The sequence below is a fragment of the Gopherus flavomarginatus genome, chromosome 25, assembly GCF_025201925.1.
Source record: "Gopherus flavomarginatus isolate rGopFla2 chromosome 25, rGopFla2.mat.asm, whole genome shotgun sequence".
In the NCBI taxonomy this organism is placed as follows: Eukaryota; Metazoa; Chordata; order Testudines; family Testudinidae; genus Gopherus; species Gopherus flavomarginatus.
Genome location: NC_066641.1, coordinates 4847818 through 4867984, shown reverse-complemented (window position 1 = coordinate 4867984; position 20167 = coordinate 4847818). Strand labels below are relative to the sequence as shown.

Below are 20167 nucleotides of genomic sequence, written 5' to 3'. Positions count from 1 at the left end.
TTCACAATGCTCTCAGCAGAACCATGCCCTGAGTCTGTAGCTAAATATAATTGCAGGCAGGTGGTCTTTTCAGATCTACCCTCATCTGCTCCATGGACTTGATCCTGCCAACATCATCGACCCTGCGTCTTGTAACTTCCTCCCTCTGCCTTTCACTCATCAGTCAGCAGAGGCTGGGGTTGCCAGCCCTCCAAGATTGGCCTGGAGTCTCCAGGAATTAAAGATTAGTCTTTCATTAAAGATTAAACCTCCAGGAATACGTCCACCCAAAATTGGCTAGTGGATGCCTCATTATTGCCCCTTCTCACATTCACCGTTGCCTACAAAGAGTAACTTATTGTATCTCTTCTACACATTGACTTTACTTCTCTGTGCTTCTGTGTCTCCATCCCTGCGGTATTTGAGCAACTCCCAATCAATTAAACTAGAAATAATCTTTGTGTTGTTTCTCCTTCCCAGCCTGTAGAAGAAATAGCTTGATTAGTTTATTCATAGAATCACAGAAATGCAGGCCTGGAAAGAACCTCAGAAGGTCATCTGGTCCTGTCCCTTGCACTGAGGCAGGACTAAGTATTATCATCCCTGACAGGCATTTTTCTAACTTGCTCTTCAAAACATCCAGTCTTGGAGATTTCAGAACCTGCCTACGTAATTTGTTCCTGTGCTTAACTACCCTGACAGGAAGTTTTTCCTAATGTATCACCTAAATCTTCTTTGCTGCAATTTAAGCTCATCGCTTCTTGTCCTGTCATCAGTGGATAAAGAAAATAATTTATCACTCTCCTTTTTATAAGAACTGTTTATGTACTTGAAGACTGTTATCATGTTCCCCCTCAGTCTTCTCTTCTTCACACTAAATAAACCGAGTTTTTTTCAGTTTTCCCTCTTAGGTTCTGTTTTCTAGACCTTTAATCATTTTCATAGAATCACAGAATATCATAGACCTCAGGAGGTCATCTAGTCCAACCCCCTGCTCAAAGCAGGACCAACTCCAACTAAATCATCCCAGCCAGGGCTTTGCCAAGCCTGACCTTAAAAACCTCTAAGGAAAGAGACTCCACCACCTCCTAGGTAACCCATTCCAGTGCTTCGCCATCCTCCTAGTGAAATAGTGTTTCCTAATATCCAACCTAGCTCTCCTCTGGACTTTCTTCAGTTTGTCCACATCTTTCCCAAAATGTGGTGCTCAGAACTGGATACAGGTTTCCAGATGACGCCTTACCAGTGCTGAGCAGAATGAAAGAATTACTTCTTGTGTCTTGCTTTCAATACTCCTGTTAATACATCACAGAATGATGTTCGCTTTTTTGCAATTACATTACATCGTTGACTCTCATTTGTGATCCACTATAACCCACAGACCTCTTCTGCAGTACTCTTGCCTAGGAAGGAGAACTTTGTATTTGTGCAATCGATTATCCCTTCCTAAGTGTAGCGCTTTGCATTTGTCCTTATTGAATTTTATCCAATTTATTGCAGACGATTTCTCCAGTTTGTCAAAATTATTTTGAATTCTAATCCTGCCCTCCAAAGCGCTTGCAACCCCTCACGGCTTTGCATCATCCACAAACTTTGGAAGGATCTTATCTATGTCATTATCTAAAAATGTATGAAGATATTGAATGGAATTTCTGGGATCCCAGTTGATATGTTTTTCCAGATTTGACTGAGCCATTGATAAATATTCTTTGAGTGCAGTATTAGGTGATAGTGGGACATTACTTTGCTTTCACTTATGCCTGTGTGTGTGTGTGTGTGTGTTCCTAAATATGAAGAACTTACTGAGTTGGTTTGTGTGGAAGTGTGAGAAAGAGAGGACCTGTGACCTCTTATTTCTTGTGGCAGTGAGTTCCACAGCCTAGGTCTGCCTTCTGCACTCATGGGTATCCTTTTACTGGTCATCACTTTGATGGTTCCTGTGGATTGTTGCTGTCCTGAATGTTCATGGACAGGCTGCTACATTTTGTACCAGCTGGAGTCTTTCCAAGGCTTGTGGGTTAGTTTCTGGATAGTAAGAGCTCCAATGACCATGCCTGGAGCCCATAGGTGCATGGTCATTGTTGCCAGGTCAGTGTTTGACAGCAGTGGGTGCAGCTTCTCGCCAATTACAGGTGGTGTTGTGGGGGGGGGGAGCCTTACCACCAGGTCTATTCAGACATCCCGTAGCACACAGGTGTCCAAAAGGAGCCCACGACTGTGACTGATGCAGAAGCCCTCATGAATGGGTGCCATTGTGAGTTTCCAAAGCACATCTCTTTCCCTGGTAGCATTCCTCCAGCTTTACCTGGGATCTGATTTTGTCAGCTGCTCTTCACCCAGGCTCTGAAGATAAATTCATGAAGGATAGGTCCATCAATGGCTATTAGCCAGGATGCGCAGGGATGGTGTTCCTAGCCTCTGTTTGCCAGAAGCTGGGAATGGGTGACAGGGGATGGATCACTTGTTGATGACCTCTTCTGTTCATTCCTTCTGGGGCACCTGGCACTGGCCACTGTGAGAAGACAGGATATTGGGCTAGATGGACCTTTGGTCTGACCAAGTATGTCCGTTCTTATGTTCTTTTGAGCCTCCAGTTTCACATTGTCTTACCAGCAAAAGAGTAAAAAAAAGGAGGCAAAATAACCTAAATTAACCTCCACATTCCCCAGATGAGAAGTGGGTAAACTCCTAAACTAACCTCTCTATTCCCATTTAGCCGTGTTTACACTGGACTACACTACCACTCACCAGCTCTCCCCACAGCTGCATCTGACACTATCCAGGCATAGAAACCAAAGTGCTCTGCATAGCCAGGCAGGTCAGCAGCAGCAGATGAGGAAACCGAGGCTCACATTCACACAAGGTCTGCCAGAAGAGATAAGAACTGAGCCCAGGTCCAGTGTTCTATCTCCCTATCTTCCCACTTGGAGGTGGGCATTCAAAGCAATGAGCCTCTTAATAAGAGTTGGGCTTTAAAGACAGGTTTTCTTGTGAGTTCAGAGGAAACAGACAGGCTGGGGGAAAAGGGGACATTTTTGTTTTAAGCATTTGGGATGAACAGACGTATGCACCATTTATTTGGTTAGACAAACAAAATGATCCTCTTGACTTTTCCCCCTCTGTTTTCCTCCCTTCTTTAATTCTGCACTTCCTACTGATCTTTCATCTCTGGTGGAGAATGCCTCAGCCCTGGGAAAGATTTCCTTTCCCATCCACCCCACACAGCTCTCAGGGGAAAAAAAAATAAAGCAGAAATTGCTCCACCCCTCCCTCTCAAATGGCACTTAACTTGGAGTCTCAACAGGGCTGCCCAGCACTTCAGATGTGTTTTTATTGATTGAACTGGGGCATTGTAGCAACAAAGTCAAAACACTGACATCAAATACGCAGCAGAAAATTACACCGAGAATCAAATGAAAGGAGGCCAAAGCCTCCCAGAGACAGGAGCCGGTGAGAATGAGATTGTCTCTCTGATGGTGTGGGGATGTGAGCCTCATAATCACAGGCAGTGAAGTTCTGCCTGTTGCTTTACATGACCCACATGGTACCCAGAGACCAACACACAAAGTCTGGAGACTCTGTTCAAATCAGCAGGAAAAAAAAGTTTTGATAAAAAAATTCTCAGTCAGATCTATCTCCTGCTTTTTCAACTGGTGGTATGGGCATTAAGCGACTGAGAATGGCTTCAAGAGGATGTTGCCCTAGGCTGTGGAACTCATTGCCACAAGAAATAAGAGGCCCCGGGTCTTACCCTGCTCAGAATTTCACACAAAACTCAGTTCTTCAACTTAGTTCTTCACATGCAGAAACAAATATTTCCTACAGGATCTCTACCTGGTATCAAGGAATAACTAGGATTTGAACACTAAACGCCTGATGTAGATCACAGTGAAGTCAGTGGAAAGTCCCTGATTGTCTTCAGTGGGCTCTGGATCAGTTGCTAAGGAAGGGAGGGATTGCTTAGGGTGGCACCAAGGGTTACAACTAGCATCACTGTGCTGAGAACTTCATAGTGCTGAGATCAGCCCAACAGAGGAACTGTCGTCCCTGGGAAAGAGAGGGGCTGTCGCACCACTCAGACAATCTTTGTTCTTCTGCCATTCTCTGCCCATGTGGCAAGGGCACCAAGGCAAGTGAAAAGTTAAAAGCTCCAACAAAAGAGAAGATTAAAAAAAAACACAAGCAAAAGCAAACAAAAACTGAAACAACCAATCACAAAAGCCACCACCTCGAACGCCAGTTGCAAGACTCATTACTGAGCGGGAAGGGGCAACCCTAGAATTCCACTTCTCTCACCATTTAAGTGACGTTCACGCTGCTGAAATGCACCAAATATAGCCACCCTGGGGAATGAGCACCTCTGTGCAAACCTCTCCTGCTATGTATGTTTTAGCCCACCCTGAAAAGGGGATTCATAGAATCAGAGACTATCAGGGTAGGAAGAGACCTCAGGAGGTCATCTACTCCCATCTCCTGCTCAAAGCAGGGCAAACCCCAACTGGATTCACTCTTCATGGCCTATTCCATCTCTGGCCTCTCAGCGGAGGCTGCCAACAAAGAGGCAGGCTAATGTCCGTGTTCGTGGTGGTTGATGTGATGAGTACACCAGCCTACTAGGAATTGCACCGACATCTAACAACTCATTTCACTTGAGGGTCTAAGGTTTATCTAATGGCACAACTTGTTCAGACTCCCATGCCCTGTTCTTCAATGGGAAATTGGACACTGTAAAGCAACAGGGTCCAGTTACATAGAGTTCTCTCTGGTCACTCTGTCCAGCTTAGTCACCTTCATAAAATCTGTTGGAGACAGAGAAAGTAACAGGAAGGACAGAAAGATGAGCCTAATCAAGATGCCTCTGGACATCCCACTGGAGTTCAGCTCTCAGAACAGAGCTAGTCAGAAGGATTTCCATGGCAAAGGTTTGCCACAGAAAAACTTTGATCATTTGAAACTCTTCAATATTTTATCTAGATGAAAAAATATGGGTTGATTTGAAGGAAAACAAACACCCAGAACTGATAACCCAAACCCTCTCTTAATTTCTTCTCTCCCTTTTCCAGTGGAAGAAAACGAGTGGGGGGAGGAGAGCAGAGGGGGAAGATTGTAAAGAACTGAAAACTGACATGTTTTTTGTGGTTCATTTCAAAGGAAAAAAAAATTCTATGAACCGTTTTGTGGAAAAAAGCCAATAGACAAATTGTGACAATGCTGCCACCACCATCAAATCTCCAGTTAAAGCCTGTATCATAAAGCTGCATGGAGTGAGCGGAAAAACATAAAGATCAGGACAAAACTGAGTAAAAAATACCTTCTAATGCAACTACTACTACTAACAAACACCTAGCTCCTCTTTAGTGCTTTTCAATAAGTAGATCTCAAAGCACTTTACAAAGGAGGTGAGAGTCGTTATACCCATTTTACAGATGGATAAGGCTGAAAGAAAAGTGCAGGCTGCAATTTTGTTGCAGAAACCACAACTTTTTAACACACAACACAACATTTTTATAGTTACTGCAAATTGGAGTGGAGCTGGGAACCCCATGTGCCAAGTCGCAAGGCCACTCACTCAGATTTGGCCCTTTGAGAGCCAAGCAGGACACACGCCATCTTTTCTATGCTGCTGCCCTGCTTTGGAAGGCAGGCTGCATGCCTTGGAAGAAGGGGCTGGAGCTTATTTGTGGATGTGCACCCCAGGTCTGGAGTCTTTGTGAGGATACCCAGAGGAGTCTTCATTCCTCAGGAAACAGGTTGAGGGGAAGCCTTAGAATAGACCTCATGGGGAGAATCTTCCTGGTGCCATGCTGACATCTGACACTTGTTTCTATTTTGTGTGTGAGAGTGTGTGTGTTTGTGGTACTTGAACTGACTGCACTACAACTACAACTTTAACAAATGGTGGCCCCAGTTTTCAAACATCAGAACTTCCTCGCAGCCCTGGAAACTGAGGCAAAGAGAGGGGAAGTGACTTGCCTAGGGAGGCCCAGCAGAGCCATGAATAGAACCCAGATATCCTGAGTACCACATCAGTGCTCTGATAACTAGGCCATGCTGCCTCAATGCAAGGCAACCCAATTTCTTACTTTGACTCAGGACACTCTGATAAATGAGCATTACAGTCAGCAAACCAACGCAGGGGGAAGGGAAGATCTCTTAAGTAGCTTTCTTTTAATGTCTCAGCTTTCCAAAGCAAAAGAAATCTCCAGTAGTGAAGAACAGTTGACTAGCTGTTCTATTCTGCTGGAAAGTGAAGTGCAGTCTGGGCCACAAAACACACATGCAACTTTCTAACCTAATGAACTAAATTTAATCAGTTGCAATCTAGAGGACCGGGCTGTGCTATCACTAAAACCACCATGACAAGAACATAGACCCAACTTGGGGCATGTAAGCAGAAAGTGGAGTGATTCTCAGAAGTGATAAACCCTTGTTGTTCCCTTGGAATTCATTGAGATTAATCGATGAATAAGGACTACTTGAATTTGCAAGGTTTGTAGGATCAGACTCTTAAATTCATCCTAGCATGGAATTCACCTCGGTGCATATGGCCATACGAGAGTTTTTAGTACCACCAAATTGGTGCATAGACCTCTGCACAGGGGAGAATTTCACCCCTTATATTTTCTCTCTTCAGGATAGAAGCAGGATACTGTTTCTATAAACACAGCAGCACGGGCTCCATCTAGAAACCCATGAAAGTGAACCTCTGTCCCTTTGTCTGGGTAATTTTAGAATCCAATTATGATCAGAAGAAGATCTTGAAAGAAAAAAAAATAACAATGAGAATTCCCTTCAAGATCTTCAGAGCGGATGGAGTAGAAACAATCTTTGGCTCCCCTGGAAAAAAAATTATCTTGATTTGCCTCATGCGAAGGCTCGCTGACAGGAATAATGGACACCTTTTCAAGAAGCAGGAAACTGTCTTCTTCGAGATCTAACACCTCTGACAAATACTTTTAATACATATCGGAGGGGAGGATCTTATTTTCCCCAGATGGAATAAGAGGGAAATTAGCAAATGGCACATTAACATATTTCTAATTATTTTCCAGTCTTCCTCCTAAAGGAAACATTATGATGAGTTAGTGAAGCAGTTTTTGCCTGTAAGGAGACTGGTGTATAAGATGCTACATTTCCCTTCTGGATTGAAGAAGGTATTTCTTTTAACCCCTGAATCTGGGATGTGGACAAATTGGAGAGAGTCCAGCGGAGGGCAATGAAAATGATTAAGGAGCTGAAGCACAAGACTTAAGAGGAGAGGCAAATGGAACTGGGGTTCTTTAGTCTGCAGAAGAGAAGAGTGAGGGGGGATTTGATAGCAGCCTTCAACTACCTGAAGGGGGGTTCCAAGGAAGATGGAGCTTGGCTGTTCTCAGTGGTGGCAGATGACAGAACAAGGAGCAATGGTCTCAAGTTGCAGAGGGGAAGATCTAGGTTGGCTATTAGGAAACACTATTTCACTAGGAGGGTGGTGAAGCACTGGAATGGGTTACCTAGGGAGGTGGTGGAATCTCCTTCCTTAGAGATGTTTAAGGTCAGGCTTGACAAAGCCCTGGCTGGAATGATTTAGTTCGCGTTGGTCCTGTTTTGAGCAGGGAGTTGGACTAGATAACGTCCTGAGGTCTCTTCCAACCCTGATATTTTATGATTCTGTGAATCTGACCCTCCCACACGTTTAGAAAAGAGTGTACTATGTCAGATTTTTGCACCTCTGAATCCAAACTAACTTTTCTAACGAAATTTCTACAGGATGACTTAATAAACTGTTTGGGTGAATGCATTGTATTCTTAGCTGTCTGTGCAGCCCCTGGCTCATTATGGGCACTAATGTGACAATAATAAATAACAATAATAATAATATTAATGCAAGTTACCTAAATATTTATACACTCAAACACTCCTGATGATTTCAATGACTATGTGAGGATATAAACTGGGTCTCAATTTGGAAAGTCGCACCATCGCAAGAGCCCACTCAGGCTCCAACTTGCTTATGGGCTGAAACAGACAAAATCTCAGGACACAGATTTTCTTTGTGGGTCACATTTGGTGATTAACTGAAAAAGGGTCCAGCCTGAACAGAAGAAATTCAGAATTTTGCATGTGAAATTCCTGTTTTCAAATACTTGTGACAGTTTGTCCCTGGAGAAGGAAACATGGCTATCAGTGAACATACAGGGTACTCTGTTAAAGGTAATAGTGATTACAGTTAGTTTCCTTGTTTAATCTCTCCACACCAGTCATGATTTTATAGACCTCCATCATATCCCCCCTTAGACATCTTTTTTCTAAGCTGAAACATCCTACTCTTATTAATCTCTTCTCATATGGAAGCGGTTCCATACCCCTAATCATTTTTGTTACCCTTTTCTGCACCTTTTCTGATTCCAATATAACGATTGTAAATATATATATATTGGAATCGGAAAAGATACAGAAAAGGGCAACAAAAATGATTAGGGGTATGGAACAGCTTCCACTGTGTTATCCATCTGCATATAATGATTGTAATAGAAATGATCCCAACTCACAACATGTTGTTTAGGCAGGTCAAGCGGATAACATGGAAAGCTAGTCATGTAGATGGATAACACAATGCACTCCCTTCTCTTTTGAGTCATATCAGGGATCAGGAAGAATTTCACACACACAGTCTCAGCGTGTAGAGTACTGCACAAGTAGCCAAGTGTCTGATCACAAAAGGGTAGAAGAGAGGTCATGTTCCTGTGAAGAACCAGGGATTGGACAATGTGGGACCAAGACGACCACACCTGGTGGACGTATTTTCAGATACAGTGAAGCTAATCCCATGTTTACTCCATTCTACCACTGATACGCCAAATGACATGGAGCTAACGGAGAAATGCGGTGATGCTGCCTGTCCTCCAGCTTGAAGTCTGAAGGACTCTGGCTTAGTGATGGACAAACCTAGCAGGATGGGTTGGGATGAGGACTTCACATCAAGACTGGATGTTTCTTTTGGAATATATGCTTTAGCCAAACACAAGCTACTGGGCTCAGTTCTCTGGCCTGTATTATGCAGGAGGTCAGACTGGAAGATTTAATGGTTCCTTCTGGTTAGAAAATCTATAAATCCTCAAGCAATGTTCCCCCTGGGGCTGCAATTTGGAAGCCAAAGGAGGTTAAGTTGTCACTTGGGCTTTATAGATTCCATTTTTCCCCCTTTTATCAATCTCGCTATGTAATAAATTCACTGAATCATTCTAATTGCATATTGATTGGCCGCTGACACATTGTAACGATCATTTACTTACCCTTCAGTGCTATAAACTGCCCGTGTGGTTTGAGGTCTTTGTTCTTGACATCGATACACAGCTGCCTGTTTGACACACACCTGTCGATTGCACTGAGATTTCCCCGCCCAGTGTAATACAGCAGTCACACTTCCACTGCAATCCACCTTAGGCTATTCGCTCCACCTGTGGGGAAATGACCCCAGCAAAAAAGCTATCTCCTCCCTCAGTGCTCAGGCAGGTTTCCCAGCCTTGCACTGGGCCCTGCTTACTCTGTATAGTGGACTCACTGCTGGCTGGAAGGTGTCATGCTGAAAGCCTCTATGTATCTCCCAGGCAGTGGCTGAACAAGATTTCTGCAGGCAGCCCCACTGCTTAAGGCCTGATGGGGTGGGGTAAGGGAAGACACACAAAGCAGCAGGCGGCAGCATTGCTGAGGAGTCTGAGACGGGAGGAGCACAAGTGGGGTACTGGTGAAGGAGACAGGAGTACTGGGAGTAGGAAACAAGGTGCTGATGGATAATTGGAGGTTTAGTAGAGAGTTAGTTGGAGGACACTGGGGGTCCAGGGTAGGGACTGGAAGCCTGGTGGGGGTAGAAGGGTGCTGGGGAACACAGTGGGGGATACTATAGGGCACACTAGGTATGAGTGTCAAATTTTGATCCCCTCCACTTAAAGCAAGGGTGATGTTCGTCCTCTTGACCGGAGCCCTGAAGTCACACAGTGTCATAAGCCACGAGTTACAGAAGCCCCACACCATCTCTGTGCACTGGGACAGGGCTGCTGTCCCGCATCCCTCACGGAGCCTTTCCAGGAGCTCTCTGGGTAGTCACCACACTTGACTCACTCACACGTGCCAGGAGAGGCAGCTGTGCCACAAAGGCAATTCACCCTCAGGTGTGGGCAGCTTTAAAATTCAGCTAGGGCTTCAGGACAAGAAAAGATGAGTCTCTTTGGCGTGCGGTTGTCCAAGGGCTGTGGTGGGACATTTTGAACTTGCTTTGCTGTACTGTTTAGTTACCATCTATATACAGTTTATTTGAGGGGATATTTTTGACAGAAGTTTGCTTACGAATCTTGGCTGGACTTGGATGCCTAAAGTTAGGCACCTACCTTCATCTTTAGACACCTACATAAATACAGGTTGATTTTAAGAAATATTGATGGCCGGCCTCTCCCATGACTTGAATGGAAACCCAAAATATTTGATGTTCTGCCCTCACTGATTGGATGAGAGTTTTCTTTTGGCAAGACCTAGACACCGCAAGTCTCTCAATGCGCTGTGGCTCCTCACATAACATCTTCTCACTTTTTAACGCTCATGGTTATTTGGGAACAGTATGGGAGAAAGAGAGACTGCATTTCTGAGCATGGTCAGCACTACAGCTACATTTCTCAGCTAAGCAGCCAGCTTGATATGGTTTGGTTCCTGGAGGAGTAGCCCCATGCCAGAGAACTGAAAAGACTCAGAGGTTATGTAAAGTCCCTGTAACTCAGGCTCCATCGGTGAACCAGAACCATGTGGAGAGTGAGACACACGGAAGTGGTTGATGCCAGCGTTCTCTTCAGGCTTTCAGGGGAGCCTGTTTTTGTTTTGTTGTTGTAAGAGAAGGTTGCAAACCAGAAGGGAGGAAAAATCAGCCTGTGACTTCTTAGCTAATGGGAAGCCTTTATAAGGGATGGTAAATACCCAGTGAGATAATGAGACAAGAGTCTGAGGAGGTGGATAGATATCTGTGATGGAAGGAATAATAAGGGAAAGAGAAATCCCAAGCAACTCAGTGTGAGGTGAACGCATTTTAAGATGGAGAAGAAACAGAACCCAAGGAGAGGGACAACAGAGAGTGGAGACAGAGACCTTGGATGAGGGGAGACACTCAAAGGTGTGGGACAGAGCTGCAAATGTAATGACAGAAAGGATGGGCTTCTGGCTGAGAACTGGAACGTGATTCTTGAAACAGAGGCTCGCTATGTGACTCTGCTACAGACATCATTCATGGCCTTGGACAAGTCACTTAATGGTTTTGCTGGTTGTGAGGATGAATGCCATAAAAAAATGTGTGGATAAATAATGGTCAGATCACAGCCTGGGGAAGTGAGGCAGGCCCTGAGGGATGCAGAAAATGGGTTAGACACAAGGATGATTGGTGCATGGATATGATTTGGTGATTTGGGGGAATAAATATGCCAATGGAGAGAGACATTTTTAGGAGAAAGAGACAGAGAGACAGACAAAGCAGAAAAACCTTAAGTGATGAAAGAGAATGGGACAAAATTCCGAGGAGTCAAATAAGCTAGATTCTTGCATTGCTGAGTGACAAAATTAGGGCTGGTAGAAAATTGAGTTTTCAACCAAATTATTATTTTTTAACGTAATGTATCTACTTTCTGGAAAAAAAAAGAAAACTGGAAAAAATTCAGCCAAACTCTGATTTTGGGGGTGATTTTGATTGTTTTCCCCTGAAAAAATGATATCAGGGTGGGAGGAATTGATGAAAAGCCAAAAATTCCCGATGAACATTTTGAAGAGAGTGAATTTTTTGTATTGTGTTTGTCAAAATTTAAGGCTCAAAACCCACCCCTTCCGCCATTTCTGGACTAGCTCTCACCAAAACGTTACAAATCCTACTTGGGCATAGAGTATGCTGAATGTGAGTTACATACTACAGACTAGTGCTTGGCACATTTACTTTCAGGAAGCTCTTTGACTTTTGGTTCTGTCTTTGTCCAGCTCCTGGCACAAAGGAGTCTTGGCCCATGACTGGGGCTGCTAAGCGCTTCTGCAGTATAAGTAATAAACAATGATAGTCTCGGCTGTGCGAGTGCCAACTAAACAGACTGTCTTCACACATGCATATCTATCAACGATGGTGGCATTGCCAGTAGGTTCCTATTTGCTGGCAAAGGTAGCAGAGGGAAAACTGCTGTACAGCTGGGTTGACTGAAGTGCTGGAAGGTAGTAAAAAGCGTAGTTTGACAAGGATGTGGAACCACCATGAGACGTAAATCACAAAGAGAATAGCTAGCAAGCCCACGGACGCCTACAAAAACTACTTGTAGAAAGTTGGCAACTAAGACAGATTTTAATGGTTATTGAGGAACTTTCACAGCACGTCTGGTATCTGTATGTCTGAAAGACATGGATAAGCTGGAGACAATTCAAGGAGAGCAGCAAAATAATTCAGGTCAGCTTTAATGAAGATGCTGTATGCCGACAGGAGAGAGCTCTGCGAGTGGTGGTAACGATGTCGGTGGGAGAAGCTCTGCTGCCAACATTGGGCCACCTCCACCAATGCTTAGGTCAGTATCACAACATCACTCAGGGGGGTGAATTATTCACACCCGGGCAACATGGTTATACCAAAGTAATTCTGTAATTCAGAGCAGGGTTCAGGGGCAGGAGGAACTGAATTAAAAGGAAAGCTTAGAAAAGCACATATAGTGTATCTGGTCCAAGAGATGACTACATTAAGATGATGACTGGCATGAGGGCTGTCTACAAAGATTTAAAGGGTGCAAACAGAGAATGCAAAGGGATATGTTATGATGACAGGTGCTAATGGCTGCCATCAGGGGGTCTTAGATCCAAAGACAAGCACAGACTTTGTTTGGGTGCCACGCACGTTCAGTCAGGCTCAACGCAAGGTGCAATCAAGGCCCATTATTTAGTAAAACCAGCTGTGGCACTACTAACTGAGACACTAAAATGATGCTCAGATCTGAGCTAATCCAGGCAGAAGACCAGTAGATGTAAAGGCAGGGGCTAGGGTGTTGGGAAGGCCCTTTGCTTTCACTTTTTATTTTATTTAAAATTTCCCAGGAATTTATTGGTCTTTATTACAAAGAGTAAAAATGAGTAAAAATTAATGCAAAAATAACCGTTTTGGGGGTAAATACTGGGATTAATATAGAGGGACAGGAGGAAAGCAAGAAAGCAAGAAATAGCGAACAATAAGAGTAATGTGTGTGTGTGTGTGTGCGTGTGTGTGTATCTTCTACTACCTTCCCTTTACTTTAATGGACTGCATCATATTTATGTTTAGCCTAGTTGATTATTAACATAAGCACACCAACCTAATGTACTGGATTTTCTTCACATAATCAGTCATTTCATTTACTTGGGTCATCAAAAATTCAGGTGAAAATTGGTAGAAATACAGATAATAGCTTTTGTAAAACCCAGAAACATTTTTGGTAAAAATAGATAGAAACTGAAAGGCCTTTTAGCGGTTGTGTGCAGCCTAGGTATGTTGGGGGTAGAGAATGACCATGAGAGGAAGCAAAGGAAGATCTGAGGTGATAGATTCTTTAGGACTGGACACAAGACTTTGGGGTTGGGGGTCTGGCCCTTTCATAGTGTGGAGTGAGGTTTCCATGCACCTGCTCTCTTGAATATACTTGTCCGCCAGGATGGCTTATCCCAACCAGAGTCCATGCATTCTCTCTCCCCCTTCCAGACCCAATCATATGTCACTATGTGGTACCATAGCACCCATCTCTGTCACAAGACTGTTTCCCATTAACACATAACATTTTTACATAGAACACGGTTACAGCAAAGAACCCGGTGATGTACAACCGGACCGACCTTAGCACTGCTGTATCAGTGAGATAGAATCCTATTATTCTGCCCATGAGAGCACTGCATTGTATCTAGACCCTCTCAGACCCAGATGCATGTTCTAGGATTGTCTTCTCTGGGAAGACCTTCCCCAATATGGGCCACCTGATTTCATGAAGGTTCCTGGCCTGGACATAGGGTATCTCCCTGGCCTCCACACAGGATTTTGAGGGTGTGGCTTGTATCTTCTGCTCCATGCCTGGCCTTGCAGCCCTTCAGAAGTCCCACCTTTCAAAGTATCTCAGTGCCTAGGGGGAGCTGACTTTTCCTGGCCTCCATCCTTCAGTTCCTCCATTTTATCCTCTGGCATGTTAAGAAGCAGGCTGTCCCTCTCAACACAAAGAGACCTGCTGGAGCCAGTGATGGACAGAGCCTTGTTCTCCATCTCTCATTACACAACATAGTCCTTCAGTCTCAGGATGGCTTTGTATACTTTGGAGACCCGTCTCTCTACATCAGTTACTTGGCACTTCTCCATCTGGGTACACTGGTGGAGATGCTCTTCTGCTGCTGAGACAGCCTTTCACCTCCAGGCAGTAGCTCAGCTCAGAACTGTGGTTCTTGAGGCTGACCATCTCGCCCGGTTGCCCCCGCAAGCACAGGTCTGGCTCCCCGTTCTCTTCCTGTATGACCTGTAGCTCTCTCTTCGGCTTGCCCATACTCACAGGTCAGGTGTGTGATCTGCAGTTCATATCCATCAGCCAGATCCATCCAGACCACCTTGGTCAACAACATACACCTTTCCAGCCAGTGTCTCCTCATTGTACTGGTTTTCAGCTGAAAACATTCCCATTTTTACCCAAACTGCTGAAAACAGAGAAGTTTTCCAGTTTTCAAAAATAAATAACTTAATTAAATTAAATTAAAAAAAATTCAAGGCAAGTAGACACTTCCTGCAAAAACGGGCATGCAGTAAAGTGATCATGACAGGTCAATGAGGTTACCCAGACTATTATGGGATAGAGACATGCTCCAATCATCCTTTACTTCCTGTTTAGTCAATGGGAGTTTTCCCCTCCCACTTGATCGTGAAGAAATTCAATCAAGCAGCAAGTTCTCAGCCTGCAGCCTTGTGAGGGGGCTTCTTTTTGTTGCATGGACAGGGCTCTTTACAAAATTGGGCAAAAGGGATGGGCCTCAATTTTCCATGGGAAAAAAGTTCTAACTAGAAGATTTTGGTCCAGCCCTTGCAGGAAGCATTCTCCTATGAGCAGATACAATGCCAGTTTCTCATTTCTACTTGGAGTATTCCTAAGGCCTGATCCCAGCAGGTGATGATCTACGTAGCCTGTTGAAGGCCTGGATCTTTACTCTTCATACTGGGAGAATTTTTCAGTTGCACAAGTGGCAGCTTGGTGCCCAGTTCATATTGATTTTCAGTGGGTGATAGTTGCCTATTGCCATCTGGGTTTGAAAATAACCTGCAAAATGAGGATCAGGTTTCGCAGTTCCTGCAAAGTCAGAACTGTCTGCCCATTTCCCAGCTCTGATAACCAGAAAACACTTTATAATTTCACCTCTCTTCCTTTACCAGAAAGTTTTTCCTCTCCTTGCTTTAACCTGGCAGCTGCTATTCTACTAGAGAAGAAGAGAAAAACAACAACCCTATGTTTCTCTGTAATATATATTTTACACCCATTTCACAAGGGGCTGGAAGCTGTCACAGCCATAATGCACTGGATCAAATTAACATATTTTTCTGAAACGGTAATTATACCTTTTTGTGCTGCACTGAGCTTGTATTTTTGAAGTGGAAATACGGCCATGACATCAAAGTTGCACTTTCAGTCAGCTGTGTTAGTGCTGTTGTCCAAATGCTTCAATGGAACAGCCCCCCCCGTGAGTCGGGGGCTTGATGTAAAGGGAATGAAAGGAAGGCCTTGGTGCTTCGGTGAATAACATTGTCCTGCAAAAATGGTCATGCGGTAAACATCACCCTAGAAATGGCTTGTGATCCCAGAGCAGTCACAGCATCTACGAGCAAAGCAAATATAGCCAAAATTGCAAAGAAAACAAAGCTCTGAAATGGCTTCCTCCATCACTGATCAACCGAGTCCTGTGCTGGAAATTGTTTTTTTCCCCTGCAGGAGCTGATGTTATCCTAGACACCCTGAATGAAATCCACTTACTCCTCTCTGCAGAAACGGGCATTGCACAGGGCAGAGTGAACCGCCTTGGGCAGGTTGGGGGTCTGCACTGAACCTTTATAATCTCTACTCCAGCTCCTGGGACAGAACAACAATTGCTGTCTCTAGAGTGATCAGACAGCAAGTGTGAAAAATTGGGACAAGGGGTGGGGAGTAATAGGAGCCTATATAAGAAAAAGACCCCAAAATCAGGACATCTGGTCACCCTAGCTGTCACTCTGCAGCATCTATATGAATGGTAACAGCCCCACTGGGCCCATATTTTTACATGCCCCTTCCCACATCCCAGCACTTCTCCATTTCTGGTCCATGGGGGCAGGTTCAAGGCCCCTTTTTGCAGGCAGTGTACAAGAGCACTGCAGCACATCGGGTCTCTATGCAGTTATTACAGACATATTTAAATGTGAAGCCATGTTTCTTAGGAGGGCTGTATTATCACATAACTTTTTAATCCCTTAAGTAATTATTTCACTTAGAATTACTTTTTTTAAAAACCCTTTTATGAGAGAGATCAGAATCCAGAATTAGAACAGGTATTTAGCTAATCACAGTGACTGCACCAAACCACAAATTGAAAGAGCTAATGCCGAGCAAAAAGATCTCTTTCTGTGTCTGCATCAGACTATGGCACAGCACATTCCCTCCTACTATCCTAATGCGTTTTGCTGAAATTAATTAATTCAGTTTCACAGCCCTCCTGGGAAGTTGGGAAATATTATTATTCCCATTGTACAGGTGTGCAACTGAGGTGCAGAGAGGCTAAGGCCCACATCCTCCAAGGTATTTAGAACAATTTCAAAAGAAGTTAGGAGTCCAAATGCTTTGGGGGATCTGGGGCTAAGTAACCTGCCCAAAGTCACATGGGAAGTCTGTGGCAGAACAGGGGATTTGACCTCGGGTATCACAAAGTTAGAGGAGGACAATCAATTTCATTCTGAATTGCCTTTATTGTAGATTAAGAGGGAAGAAGTTGTGAACTGGATACAGCCACCGATACAGACCCTGGTTCTTTAGCTCAAGTTGTAGATGCTTATACAGACATCTCCAGCACTCCCTGCTTCAATTCCTTGAGTTGGCCAAGAAGACAGCCCTACCTAGCACATGATTTCTGCTATTTCTCTGTAATGTGCTATGTCGGTTTTGCTTCCCTACAGGCATGGAAAAATGGAATGTTGCAGTGTGCCAAAGGCGCATAACAGTTACATAGTTGTATGCATTGCATTCATAGCATCATAAGACTGGAAGGGACTTTGAGAGGTCTCTAGTCCAGTCCTCTGCACGCATGGCAGGACTAAGGATTATCTAGACCATCCCTGACTGGTGTTTGTCTAACCCGCTCTTAAAAATCCCCAATGACGGAAATTCTACAACCTCCCTAGGCAATTTATGCCAGTGCTGAACTACCCTGACAGTTAGGAAGTTTTCCCTAGTGTCCAACCAAAACTGTCATTGCTGCAATTTAAGCCCATTGCTTCTATCTTCAGAGGTTAAGGAGAACAATTTTTCTTCTTTCTCCTTATAATAACCTTTAATGTACTTTAAAACTGTTATGTCCCCTCTCATCTTCTCTTCTCCAGACTAAACAAACCCAGTTTTCCAATCTTCCCTCATAGCTCATGATTCCTAGACCTTCAAACATTTTTGTTGCTCTTCTCTGGACTTTCTCCAATTTGTCCACATCTTTCCTGAAATGTGGTGCCCAAAACTGGACACAATACTCCAGCTGAGGCTTAATCAGTGTGGAGTAGAGCAGAAGAATTACATCCTGTGTCTTGCTTACAGCACTCCTGCTAATACATCCCAGAATGATGTTTGCTTTTTTTTCTTTTTTTCGCAACAGCGTTACACTGTTGACTCATATTTAGCTTGTGGTCCACTGTGACCCCCAGATCCCTTTCCACAGTACTCCTTCCTAGGCAGTCATTTCCCATTTTGTACGTGTGCAACTGATTGTTCCTTCCTAAGCAGAGTACTTTGCATTTGTCCTGATTGAATTTCATCCTTCTCACTTTAGATTATTTCTCCAGATTGTCCAGGTCATTTTTGATCACCACATGTGTTCTCTGCTGCAGCTGTAATATAACTCTTGCTTGTTTGTTGTTCCTCTAGATTTCTGAAGGTTGGATGCGAAATCCAGTTCAGAGAAAAGAAGGAAAAACTTGAACTCAGACAAATGTGGTTCAGAAAAGATCAGAGTCCTTTTTATTTCACGTGTTTTGTCATTTTTTGTGTTGGCTATAAACCAAAATATATACTTATTAAAATGATATATTCTGTCCTGTTCAGTTTCTTAATCCATCCTCATTACCATGGGCCATACACAAAAATCATCATATGCATAGTGCCGTATGATTCTGGGAAACAAAATTTTCGCCTTTTCTACAAGATAAACTCTATTGAATAACATTGAGCTTCCAGAAAACAAAACAAATCACCCTCTTTCCACAGCACTAGTGAACTGGAATGGTCATTAATGAGATCTAGAGGATTGAGGTTGGAGCTAGAAAAACATAAACCCGAAATAAAGTGTAAATGTTAACAATGACGGTAATTAATTATTGGAGTAGGAAGAGATGCAATACATTCTTCACTGCTTCGTATCAAAGCAAGATTGGCTGTCTTTCTAAAAGATATACTCTAGTTCAACTGCGAGGCAGGAGGGTTGATACAGGAATCACTAGATGAAATTCTCCAGCCTGTGTTATTTGGGATGACAGATTGTATTATCATAATGGTATGTTCTGGCTTTAAAAATCTATGAATCATGAATCCGCACACTCTGAAATGCAGGCCTGTGTCTGAATTTCACAGCTTGAATCCAGTTCTCCTTCCATGAGGAAGAGAGACTCAGAGAAGTGTCCAGGTTGAAGTTCTGAATCTTTTCAAGTTTGCCCAGCACCAAGGGTTTGGGTTTTTTTAAAAGATTTTAAACGATTTTTTAAAAATTAAATCTACACAAATTCCAAAACAAAAAGTTGAAAGGTTTTGTTTCGAGAAATGCCAAAAGGAAACATTTTGGTATTCTGAAATGTTTTGGTCTTTTCCTTTTTTTCCAGGCAAAATTATTCGCCGAATTCAACTTGAACTTTGGAATAGTTTCAGTTGACCTGGTGGATTTAAATAGCTCTTTTCACACCAAATTTAGCTCATCTCTAATTTGTACCATGTTCCAAAGCCCCATGTTTAACCTTCTTGGATTCACACATCTGCAGGGCTGTCCTGGAGCCAGTCCAAATCCCTGAGAACAACAGTTTTGTGGATCCCCTGTGTTCTTCACAGCCTCAGCTTTCTACCAGTAGACTGAGAAACTTGAGTTCTTCTCCCAGCTCTGTTTCTTCACTGCAATAATTGACAGGGGGTTTTCCCTGCCACTGTCTTTTCCCTGGATTCTGCCTTCTGAGGCTGTCAATCTGGTACCGTTCACCCTCACACAATTTGCATAACCTGTTAAAACACCCCAAATAACCCAAGACAGTTGTATTTGAAGAGACATATTTGCGGCCTCTCCTGTTTGTCATTTGCTTGAGAGAGGAGCTCTCACCTCCCTTCTGAAGGAGAGAAGTTGTTAATTGAATGCGTGCGATCACTTGATACTTCACATTGTACAAACATTTAGACAGCTGGGAGCAGAAAGAAATGTTCTCTACCAGCGAATGTTTAGCACTGGCTTCTCATTTCAGTAGCTGTAATGTTTCCTTCCCCACCCACCTCTTCACACACACCCTGTCACCACCTTCACATTAAACCCCACGGAGGTACAAAAAGCTGGGAGATTAGTGATGCCCCGGGGCCCATAAAACTGGCCAGCCAGCAGTGAGTACTGATCATCCTTATGGATTTCCCTGGATGGCTACCTAGAAAAAATAGGATGATCCTGGGAACACCCGGATAGGTAGCAGCCCCATCAGACAGGTGAGGAAAGCCTAGTGTCCTAGTCACACACCTCTCTCCACAGCACTCTGCCCATCGTTTCACGTTTCACATGCTGGGAAATAACAGAAGACGACTCCATGTTTCGAAAATGAAACAGGAACTTTATAAGGGAATGATTTACAGAAGTGCTGCTGCGGGCTTTCCAGCCAAGTGCACACAGACTGACTTCTTGGTGTTGCCTCCAAATTCTTCTCTCCTGTTCTCCTCGCTCCCAGTTCCATGCCAGTTGCTAC

The 20167-nt window shown here is 43.7% G+C and overlaps 1 protein-coding gene across 3 annotated transcripts in view; it reads left to right on the top strand.

The window, feature by feature from the left end:
* ASIC2 (acid sensing ion channel subunit 2) overlaps window positions 1-20167 on the top strand; it is a 1140308-nt gene that overhangs the window by 458450 nt on the left and 661691 nt on the right. The window lies entirely within an intron of this gene.